An 11,780-nucleotide genomic window follows, 5' to 3' on the forward strand; every position below is an offset into this window, starting at 1 on the left:
AGAAGTCGCTTGGTAAAAGTAGGTCGTGTTTTTAAAAAAAAAGCCAAATGGAGAATAGAGGGCGTATAATAACAAAATTTATGAAACCAAAATATATAAATTTACTACATTCCCAAGGAGAGACCCCAAAATACATCCTCCATCATCTGTCCTAACTGTTGTGTGACCATGCCCTTAAATTTCAGCACCCCAAAGCAGATGTTAAGCATGTTTGTTTAAGGAATGGGAGTGATAGAGGGTCCAGGCTAATGGTGAACAGCCTTGACCCCAGGTTCCCGTTTAGCTCTGTCCAGCCTAGACCAGTACTTGGTAGGCTGAAACTTTGGGCTGCTCCAGGCACACTGTAGAGCACCGAGCACAGCCTCTCCTCCAGCTTGTGCTCTACACCGGCCTTTGTCCCCCTGCTCACCCCCCACCCCTACTGCCACGGCGGTGCTCCACTGCCTGCAGCTGCTGAGCCCAAAGCCCAACTGCTGAGTCCAGCCACCGACTCGGCCTACAGCCTACAGCCAGGCCCTCCGCTTCTTGAAGCTTGGACCTTCTTTCAGCTCCTGGCGGTTGTTGAGCTCCTGTGCTCCGGCTGCTGCTGGCACCGCCAGGTCATGTTACTGATTGTTCTGATAGAAGGTAAGGATGTAGAGTTCCCTGGGGGCGGTGTTAGAACTACTACTTGTCTTCTTATACATAAATGACATAGACTTGAGTATAGGAGTCCAATTTTGAAATTGCCCAAACAATACAAAACCTAGCAATGTTGTAACCAATAAACAAGATAGTAGCAGACTTCAGGAGGACATTGACACACTCGTGAAATAACAAAACATGTTATAATACAACTTATTACGAAATGTGACATTATTCACTTTGGGAGCAACAACATACAGAAGCCATATGGTATTAAAGTGTACTATTTTGAGGGTGTTCAAGAACAAAGGGTTCTGGGGGTGCTTATTCACAAATCTTTGAGGTTGTAGTTGAATAGGTGTTTAAGAAAGCATGTGGAATGCCATGGGTTTTTAAATTCGGGCATTGAACTCAAGTACAAGGAGTTCATATCAGGATGTTACAAATCTCTGGTTAGGCCTCAGCTGGATTGTATATACAGTTTTGGCCACTATACTTTAAGAAGGATGTCAAGATCCTTAAGGAGGTTTACAGGAAGAGGAAATTCATTAATAGAATGAATACCACAGAATGAATAACAAAAACACTCCGAACCAGGGATGAACCATTCTTGAAACGCTGCTGATCCTGTATCTCTTTTCTTATTTTAATACAAAACAATGCACAGACTTGCCTTAGAATAATTCTTGAATGTCAGTGGTGTTTTGGACAGGTTAAACAGTGAGGACTTAAGCAAAGTCTTGAGTAATATTGCTCGCAAGAAGAACAGTTGAGCAATTTTTGCCAGTTATAAATCCTGGCAACGTCTTCTGCACTTTAAACTTCTGTCTCATCAATGTGTTAAAATCTGTTTTGTTGAGTTCCAACTTCTTTAATGACTATCTTCCGATCTTTCAGCAGTGACTTTAAAATTTTGATGAAAGGAAATGCTTCTTAAAATGTTTGAATCATCCACGACTATCATTGAGACTTCTGACTGAGAACTCTCATTCTGCTTTTTCTAGATTTTGGCTCCTCAATCATGATCATCAAACCAAGAGGCACCTGGAATTGGTTTGGGTCTCCAATTCAGATTGTCAAGAATCTTTCCATATCCTCCATAATGCTCCTTCTAGCTTTTCTTATTCACTGACGGGAAAATAGACATTGCTGGCTAATCCAGCATTAATTGATCTTTATAAACATCCTTGGAGAAAGTGGTGAGCTTCTGACTTGAACTGCTGCAAGTCTTGACTGGAGGAACATTCACAGTGCAGCTAAAGACGTTCCAGGATTTTGACCCAGCAACAGTGATGGAACTGTGTTATGGTTCCAAATCCCACATGGTTGTGATTTGCAGGGGAACTTACGAGTGCTGGCATTCCCAAACACCTGCTGCCCTTGCCTTTCTCGGTGTTAGAGGCCTCAGATTGGGACAGTGCTATTGAAGGAGCTTCGGTGAGTTTCTACAGTACATCTTGCAGATGGTATACATCTACAAAGTTGGCAATGTGAGTCAGTGGCGAAGGGAGTGAATGTTGAAGGTGGTGGTTTAGATGCCAATCAAACAAGCTGCTTTATCCTGGATGGTGTCAAGCTTCTTGAGTATTTTTCTTTGGAGCAGTCCCATTCCAGGCAAATGGAGAGTATTCAACGACTTGTACTGAAAACAATAAATGCTGGAGATTACAGCAGTTTAGACAGCATCTATGGGGAAAGAAAAAGCTAACATTTTGAGTCTAGATGACTCTTCATCAGAGCTGAAGTGAAGTGTGGAGGGGGCAGCATTTATGCTATAGTTGGTGGGGGGAATAGAATTACAGAGATGGTGGGGTGTAGAGTGCTGGTGGAGAAAAGATGTTGATAGTTCATATTCAGTGATTGGAATGAGTGAATGGTAGAATAATGGTGTATCTAACTCCCAGACTTGAGAAAGCAGACAGTCCCACTGGGGTAGGGGCAGGGGAGAGAGGACATGGTGACAAAAAACGTAACAAGTAAAGCTAAAAGAAAGAGCAGTAATTTGCTCCTATATTCTCTAACTTGTGTCTTGTTGAGAGAGGACAGACACTGGGGAGTGAGTTGGTGCAAAATTCCAAGCCTCTAATCTGGTGTTGTCATCACAGTATTTCTATAGCTTGTCCAGTTGAGTTTCTATTCAATGTTAACCCCCCAGGATGTTCATAATTGGGGATTCAGCAATGGTAATAAAATTGTATGACAAGAGAAGATGGTTGGATTCTCCCTTGCTAATGGAGCTGTATGTTGTGAATTGGTGAATATCTTAGCTTCTGACCTTAAGATGGAAGGAAGGTTATTGATGAACAAAGTATCAGCAGGCACAAATCACTCAATGATAAATTCTGACTGCACATGCTCTCCAGAATTTTAAAAAGATTTTTTAAAAATTAAATACAGTACTTTATTTCATTTATTTTCTCTTCACTTATATATTTATTTCATTTTCAAGGATTTCTTGGGTTTTCATCATTCTTTATTTCTGAGGTGGGGAAACTATTGGATTCAGAAGGAGAGAATTAACCTCGCTTGGAGAGGCACGTTTTGATCAGGAATATGGCAGCATGGCTTTATCAGAAGGAGGCCATGCTGAACAAATTTGAATTTTATAAGGTGATCAGCTGTATAGATGCGGGTAGTCCAGCTGATGTAGTTTATATGGATTTTGGCAAAGCCTTTGACAAAATCCCATATGGGAGACTGATAAAGAGGGTAAAAGCATATGGGATCCAAGGTAATTTAGCAAGCTGTATCCAAAATTGGCTCAGTGGTAGGAGACAGCGAGTGGTGGTAGAATGCTGTTTATGTGACTGGAGGCCAGTGTCCAGTGGTGTATTACAAGAATGCCAGTGATGAGTCCCTTATTGTTTGTGATATATATAAATTATAAGGAAGAAAATGTGAGGATGATGATACGTCAGTTAGTGGATGGCATGATGATTGGCTGGGTGATTGACAGTGAGGAAGAAAGACTTAGGTTACAGAAGACTATGGACAGATTGGTCAGATAGCAGATCAGTGACAGATGGAATATAACGGTGATTGGTGTGAAGTGATGCACTTTGGAAGTAGTAACAAGACAAGGAATACTCAAAAATGGCAGGATACTAGGAAGCTCAGAGAAATAGAGAGTTTTAGGGTGCTTACCTGCAGATCCCTGAAGGTGGTAGGACAGGTTAATAGGGTAGTTAAGAAGACATATGGGCACTTGCCTTTATCTGTTGCGGTATAGGTTATAAGAGCAAGGAGGTTATGTTGTAGTGTGCAAAACTTTGGTCTTGGCCACAGCTGGAACAGTGTACAGTTCTGGTCACTGCACTATAGGAAGCATGTGATTGTAGTAGAGGGAGTGCAGAGGAGAATTGCCAGAATATTGCCCAGGATAGAGCATTTTGGTTATGAAAGAGCTTATGGATAATCTTGCATTGTATTCTTTAGAATAGAGAAGGCTCTAATGGGATCTGATTGATATGTATGAGATCTGACCATGTATATGAGGGCAGTGGACAGGGTGATAAAAGACAGCTATACCCTTTAGTTGAAGGGCAGCAAGAAAGAGATGTAGTTTTAAGGTGGAATGCAGGAGAGTTAGAGAGTAATTGGGGAAAGCTTTTTTCACCCAGAGGGTGGTGGGAATCTGGGCTGCACTGCCATTAAAAAATACTTGGATGAGCACTTGAAATGTCATTTATGCAAGGCTATGGACTAAGTATTAGAAACTGGGACTAGATTTAGTGTAGTTTTTGTCAGTGCAGACTCAATGGGCAAAAGGGCCTCTTCTGTACTGCATGATTTACTATGGATGCTTTTGGGTGTCAGCAAGTACAGCCCACCTGGTCAAGCACTGTCTTTATGTCAAGGTCAGTCACTTTTACCTCAGTTTTGAATTTCAGATTTTCCCCTTTTACAGACTGTAAAGCTGTAATGAGTTCAGGAAATGTGTGGCTTTAGTAGAGCCCAAAGCTAGTGTCAAGAAGCAGAATACTGCTGAGAAACTGCTACTTGCTGGCACTGTCACTGATGATGAAGAGTAGACTGATGGGATGGTAGTAGGCTGGATTGGAATTGTCCTGCTTTTTGTGGACCAGAAATACCTGGACAATTGTCTACATTACCAAATAGGTGTCAGTGTTGTCGGTGTACTGATACAGTCTGGAGAGGTGCAAAGCTAATTCAGAATCACAAGTCTTCAGGTCTACACCCAGAATGTTTTAAGTTACCAAAACCTTTCTAGTATCCTTTGCCTTTAGTTGTTTCTTCATATCATGTGAAGTAAATTGAATTGGCTGAAACTGTGATGCTGGGAATCTCAGCACTCCTAGCAGAAAATGGTTGCAAATGCTTCAGCCTTGTCATTAGCACTGATGTGCTAGGCTCCTCAGTCATTGAGGATAGGGGTGTTTGAGTAGCCACCTACCCATTACTTGTTAGCATTTGGTTAGCTCAGTTGGTTAGATGGCTGGTTTGCACCGTAGAGTGATGCTAACAACGTGAGTTCACTTTTAAGAAACACTCTCCTTCTTAAGCTGTCCCCTTACCTAGTTCGACGTGATGCGCAGGTTAAACCACCACCAGTCACCTCTCTCTCATGAGACTGGGACTATAGTTACATGTTTAATTTTTGTACCACCATCACCATTTTTAGGTATGCCTGGAGTAGCTCAAGGCACTCCCTCCGGCACGTTTTATTGAATGGGAGATCCCTTGGCTTGAGGGTATTGGTAGAGTATGAGTTATTGTGGGCCATGAGGATACAGGTTGTTGTTGAATACAATTCTTCTGCTGCTCATGACCCACAATGCCTCATGGATACCCAATTTTGAATTGGTAGCTGTCTTTGAAATCTAGCTCAGTTAGGGTGATGATAGTGCCCCAGGACAGAGATGTTTCTTCACAAGGACTGAACAATTGGTACACCCACCAGTAATGTTAAGGACAGATGGACCTAGAACTTGTACACTGATGAGGATGAGATCAAGTAAGATTATGCCTCTTGTTGGCACCTGTTGCAGACCCAGTCTAGCAGGTAAGTCCTTTAGGACTTGGCCAAATCAGTCAAAAGCAGTGCTTCCAATCTACTTTTTGATGATGAATATTGAAGTCAGTCAGGCTACAGCTTCTTCCCACCCTTACAGTTTCTTCCATTTGGTGTTCCATGTGGAAGATTACTAATTCATCAGCAGAGCTGGGAATGGGAACAGTAGATGGTAGTCAGGAGGAAGCTTCCTCAGTTTGCACTGAGCATGATATCGAGCGGGCTACTTTTTTTTCATTCTTGCATGGGAAGTGGGTGTTACTGGCAAATTGTTGTCCATCCCTAAGTGTCCTTGAAGTGAGTGCATTGCTCGACCATTTCAGGTGGCAATTAAGAGTCAACAATATTCCTGTGTGTCTGGAATTACACATAGGCTGGACCACGTCACAATAACAGATTTCCTTACCGAAAGAAAATTGGTGAACCAGATATATTATTACAAAATAGATGATAGATGATAAGTTTCATAGTTTCCATCACTGAAAAGTTTTTAAAATTATAGTTTTATTCTATTGATATTCTACCAATGCCAAGGTGGGATTAATGTCTAGAATATTAGCTTGGACTTTGTTATGAATCACTGAAGTAGCACACACGGAAAACAAACTTTGTTGGTCCTGGAGCCTTTTAAATTTTTTTAAAGAAATACTGTCCACAAAATCCTGTAACTACTGGATTTTCAAATCCAGGTTAATAGAAAGTATGGACCACGTTTCTTTACTTAGCAAGAAATCACTATTTATTACAGCCAATTAGATTCCAGCAACAAGTAAACAATTAAATTTAGTTAAACTGTCCAAATTCAAACTTTAAACCCCTTTTAAACTGCCCTTTACACACAAGTGATCAGAAAAACATAAAGGGAAGGAGACACATTGGAGGAGGGAAAACTGGAAGAAAACAGCTCCTGGTTCAAGTTCACATGTTGTACATCCCTATGACTCTATGAATCTATGAAAGCAACACAAATACGTAGGGAGAAGGTAATGATACACAGTTCACAGTGAAGATTTTTGTGAGAAAATTAAGGTGCAATACTCATTTTCTCCTACAAGATGGCATGATCACTGCCTTCTGAATAGCGTTTACATTTGCAGCAGATCACTCACAAAAAGTGACCGGCCTGAACCCCCAAATTGCTCCTCAATTAACTTATTTCCAAGCCAACATGTTGGGTTAGTTCTTCCTGATCTGAAGGTTTTTCCCTGATATTTCTTTTTCCAAATACTTCCACCAGTTTGCAAGATGCACAGGGAGTCTGGGTTCACTTATGAAAGGTTTTTGACCTAACCATTTCAAAGACACCTGGTGGAGAAAAGACGTGCTTCTTATTTTCATGTTTAAAGTAATTCACCGCAGACAAATGAGAACAAGAGTTTTTTTGCTTGTTCAAACCTGCTGGTGGCTTTTCTGGTCTGACAGTGCTTCTCTCATATTTATTCACACAGCAAGCTGTTCAGCTATCTAACAAGCACTCACACAGTTGTTGGCAGAGGACCGCTTTCAGTGATAATTGGTTCCTAGTCCACAAACCAATTAGCTTTACTTGTTAACAGCCCTTCAGCTCCAATTCATCTGCATATTGCTGGAACCTACAGCTACACAAATAGGGTTAATAGAATCACAGAATTGATTGCGTCTGCACCAACTCTTCAAAGAGCATTCCACCCAGATCTCTAGCCCCCGGCCCTATTCCATAACCCTACATTTACCATGGCTAAATGAAACCAGAAATTGCTGCAAAAGCTCAATAGGTCTGGCAGCATCTGTGGAGAGAAATCAGAGTTAACATTTCAGGTCCAGTGACCCTTCCTCAGAATGGTTCTGAAGGTTCACTAGACCTGAAATGTTAACTTGGTTTCTTTCCACAGATGCCGCCAGAGCTGCTGAGATTTTCTGCAATTTCTGATTTTGTTCTGATCTCAAGCATCTGCAGATCTTTTGCTTTTTTTTAATTGGCTAATCCACCTAACCTGCACATCTTTGTTCAGAATAGCTTTCAAAATCCTCACTTACAAATCGTGCAGTCCTTAGTTTTAAAACAGTTCTTTTTCGTTTCAGTCCACAGTTTTAAACAACCACACAATCAAAATGACCTGGTTTTTATAGCCCCTGGAATACAATGCCATGCTTACTATCTCCCCAAAACTTTATATGCAGGATGGCATCATTGGCTAACTAGAAATGCCCATGCTATTGCAAATTACTTTGCTAAACTAATCTCTCTGGGCAAGAGGAACAGGGCCTTATGGGATATTAGGTGTGGGTTTTGGCTTGGAAATAAATTAATTGAGGAGCAATTTGGGGGTTCAGGCCGGTCACTTTTTGTGAGTGATCTCCTGCAAATGTAAATGCTATTCAGAAGGCAGTGATCATGCCATCTTGTAGGAGAAAATGAGTATTGCACCTTAATTTTCTCACAAAAATCTTCACTGTGAACTGTGTATCATTACCTTCTCCCTACGTATTTGTGTTGCTTTCATAGATTCATAGAGTCATAGAGATGTACAACATGAGAAAAGACCCTTCGGTCCAACTCATCCATGCTGACCAGATATCCTAAATTAATTTAGTCCCATTTGCCAGCACCTGGCCCATATCCCTCTAAACCCTTCCTATCCATGTAGGCATAAGTGAGTACTGCAGATACTGGAGATTAGTCAAGATCAGAGTGGTGCTGGAAAAGCACAGCAGGTCAGGCAGCATCCGAGGAGCAGGAGAATCGTCATTTCGGGCGAAAGCCCTTCATCATGAATGAGGCTGAGAGCCTCAGGGGTGGAGAGATAAATGGGATGGGGGTGGGGCTGGGGAGGAAGGTAGCTGAGAGTGTAATAGGTGGATGGAAGTGGGAGGTAAAGGTGATAGGTCCAAGAAGAGTGCGGAGTGGATAGGTGGGAAGGGAGATTGGCAAGTGGGACAGATCATGAGGATGGTGCTGAGCTGGAAGGTTGGAACTGGGGTAAGGTGGGGGGAGGGGAAATGAGGAAATTAGTGAAGTCCACATTGATGCCCTGGGGTTGGAGGCTCCCGAGGCAGAAGTTGAAGTTTTCTTCCTCCAGGCATCAGGTGGTGATGGAGGAGGCCCAGGACCTGCATGTCCTCGGCAGAGTGGGAGGGGGAGTTGAAATGTTCAGCCACGGAGTGGTGCGGTTCGTTGGTGCAGGTGGAGATGTCCTTTGAAGTTCATGTACCCATCCAGATGCCTTATAAATGTTGTAATTGTGCCAGCTTCCTCCACTTCCTCTGGCAGTCCATTCCATACACGTACCACCCTCTGTGTGATAAAGTTGCCCCTTAGGTCACTTTTAAATCTTTCCCCTCTACCCTAAACCTATGCCCTCTAGTTCTGGACTCCCCCACCTCAGGGAAAAGATTTTGTCTGTTTATCCTATCCATGCCCCTCATGATTTTATAAACCTCTATAAGGTCACCCCTCAGCCTCTGACGCTGCAGAGAAAACAACCCCAGCCCTTTCAGCTTCTCCCTGTAGCTCAAACCTTCCAACCCTGACAACATCCTTGTAAATCTTTTCTGAACCCTTTCAAGTTTCACAACATCCTTCCTATAGGAGGGAGACCAGAACTGCATACAATATTCCAAAAGTGGCCTAACCAAATTCCTGTACAGCTGCAACATGACCTCCCAACTCCTACACTCAATGCTCTGACCAATAAAGGAAATATTTGATCATTTAGTGTTATCAACCAATGATATTTACAAAGGTAAAAAATCAGGCACCAACTTGCAACCAGTGACATGTTAACTTACTTTTACAGAAGCTCTTGATGGACCAATACTTTAGCTGGAAAGTACCTCAGTTATATTGACTGATTAATGTTTCAGTTGAAATTTGGGTTATTTGATTTAAGATAGTAGGTGTGGCCTATATTCAAGAAAAATCAGTCAAGGTTCCTATTCCAATCTCGCCAAAATGGGTCATTTTTGGCGAGTTTCATGGAGAGTTTCTCTCATTGAGGCCTAGTAGGTTTTCTCAAGCTATCTTTCCAAAGTCAGCTCATTAACCATGCACCGCACCCCTATGTCACCATCCTCATTATAATCTCCCATTCGCTATAGGCAGAAGTACTCACCATGAGTGGACACCCCTGGATCCCTATTGCTGACACCATATTTAAAAGGCAGTTGTGCATTCTGGAACAGTCCTAGACATGATAGATGAGGGAAATTGGTGCTCCACTTGACGGACAGAGCCCTGGAGGTACTGGTGGATGGGGAAGTGTGGAGGAAAGCTGTCTTCTTCACCCAGGACCGGCAGAGGAGACCACAAAACCAGACCATGCCAGTCTGGTCCACGATTGCCAGCTGGGTCACTGCAGGGACCATAGTCAGCGAGAATGTGCAGTAATGGCAGGGTCCTCTTGTGGTGTAGTGGTAGTTCCTTATCCTTGCATGGGGAAGCCCCATCTGCTCCAGAAGTGTGTATTAACATCTCTGAACAGGTTAACTAGAAATATGTTAAATTAAGAAAAAACACTATCAGTCATAGTGGCACAATTGGTCAGTGTGTTTGGTTGTCAACCAGAAGGTTGATGAGTTGAGGCTGGCTAAGGACACGCACAGCAATATCACAAGAAGTTGACCTTCTGCTCTGCCTGGGTAAGTACTACTATCTTCTCTCTACTACCATAACTCTAACTCTCCTATTGCACACACCTCTCACCAAATTGCATGGTTTACTACTCTCATTGCATGCAGCATCTTGCATCACCCACTCTCACCCACTCCAACATTGCTCCCGCCACCACATTACTAACCCTGCATGGCCTCCACACTGTTTACTCACTCACTTATGTTATGAAGGTATAAGGGGTACTGTCCCTTTAAGAGAGAGATGGACTGTTTTCTCCTAGAAGTGAGGCATTGAGTGATGGAAGTGGCTGGCACAGCTATTAGTATTGGTTGGAGATTTTAATTTCCTCTGCATTGACTGGGCCACCTGAAGTGTGTAAAAGGCCCAGACAGGTTGGAATTTGTCAAATGTGTCCAAGGAAGTTTCCTAAATTAATATGTAGAGGGCCCTCCTTGGGAGGGTGCAACATTGGACCTCCTCATAGGAATCTAGTTCGGGCAAGTGACTGAAGTGTCACTCAAAGAGCGCTTTGGGTCCAGTGACCATAACTCTGTTAGTTTTAACATAGTTATGAATAAAGATAGGACAGATCCACAGGTTAAGGTGCTAAACTGGAGCAGGGACAATTTTGGGGCCAGTAGGTAGGATCTAGCAGAGATCCGTTGAGTGAGGCTGTTTGAAGGAAAAGAAATGACTGGCAAATGGAAGGCTTTTGAAAGTGTGATATCAAGAGTCCAGGGACAGTATATTCCTATTAGGGTGAAGGGAAAAGCTGGCAGGTTTAGGGATCCCTAGCCGATGAAGGATATTGAGGCTCTCATCAGTTATAAAAAGAAGGCATACATTGGGTTTAAGCTGTTGGGTTCAAGTGAATCCATAGATGACGATAAAAAGTGTAAGAAAACACTTAAGAGGGAAATCCGAAGAGCAGAAAGAGGGTATGAGATGGATCTGGCAGATAAGATCAAAGATAAACCCAAGAGGTTCTATAGCTGCATTAAGAGTAAAAGGGTGGCTACGGAGGGAATATGTCCCCTTAAAGATCAGCATGGCCGCCTCTGTGTGGAACCACAGGAGATGGGGGAGATTTTTAATGGATATTTCTCCTCAGTATTTATTGAGGAGGGAATCATGGATACTAAGGAAAGAAGGGAAAGAAGTGGGGATGTTTTGGACTGCATGCATATCACCAGGGAGGAGGTGTTTGCAGCCTTAAGATGTATAAATCCCCTGGGCCTGATCAAGTCCATCCTTAGATACTGTGGGACGCTAGGGAAGAAATTGCAGAGGCCCTTGCAGAGATTTTTGCTTCATCTTTAGCCACTGGTGAAGTTCCCAAAGTCTGGAGGGTGGCTAATGTTGTTCATCGTTTAAGAAAGTTAGCAAAGACAAACCAGGGATCAATAGACCAGTGAGCCTGACATCAGTGGTAGGCAAGTTGTTGGAGAGGCTACTGACAGACAGGATCAACCACCATTTGGATAGTCAAGGTCTGATTGGGGATGGTTATCATGGATCTGCGTGCGGGAAGTC

The sequence above is a fragment of the Chiloscyllium punctatum genome, chromosome 14 (assembly GCF_047496795.1).
Source record: "Chiloscyllium punctatum isolate Juve2018m chromosome 14, sChiPun1.3, whole genome shotgun sequence".
NCBI lineage: Eukaryota > Metazoa > Chordata > Chondrichthyes > Orectolobiformes > Hemiscylliidae > Chiloscyllium > Chiloscyllium punctatum.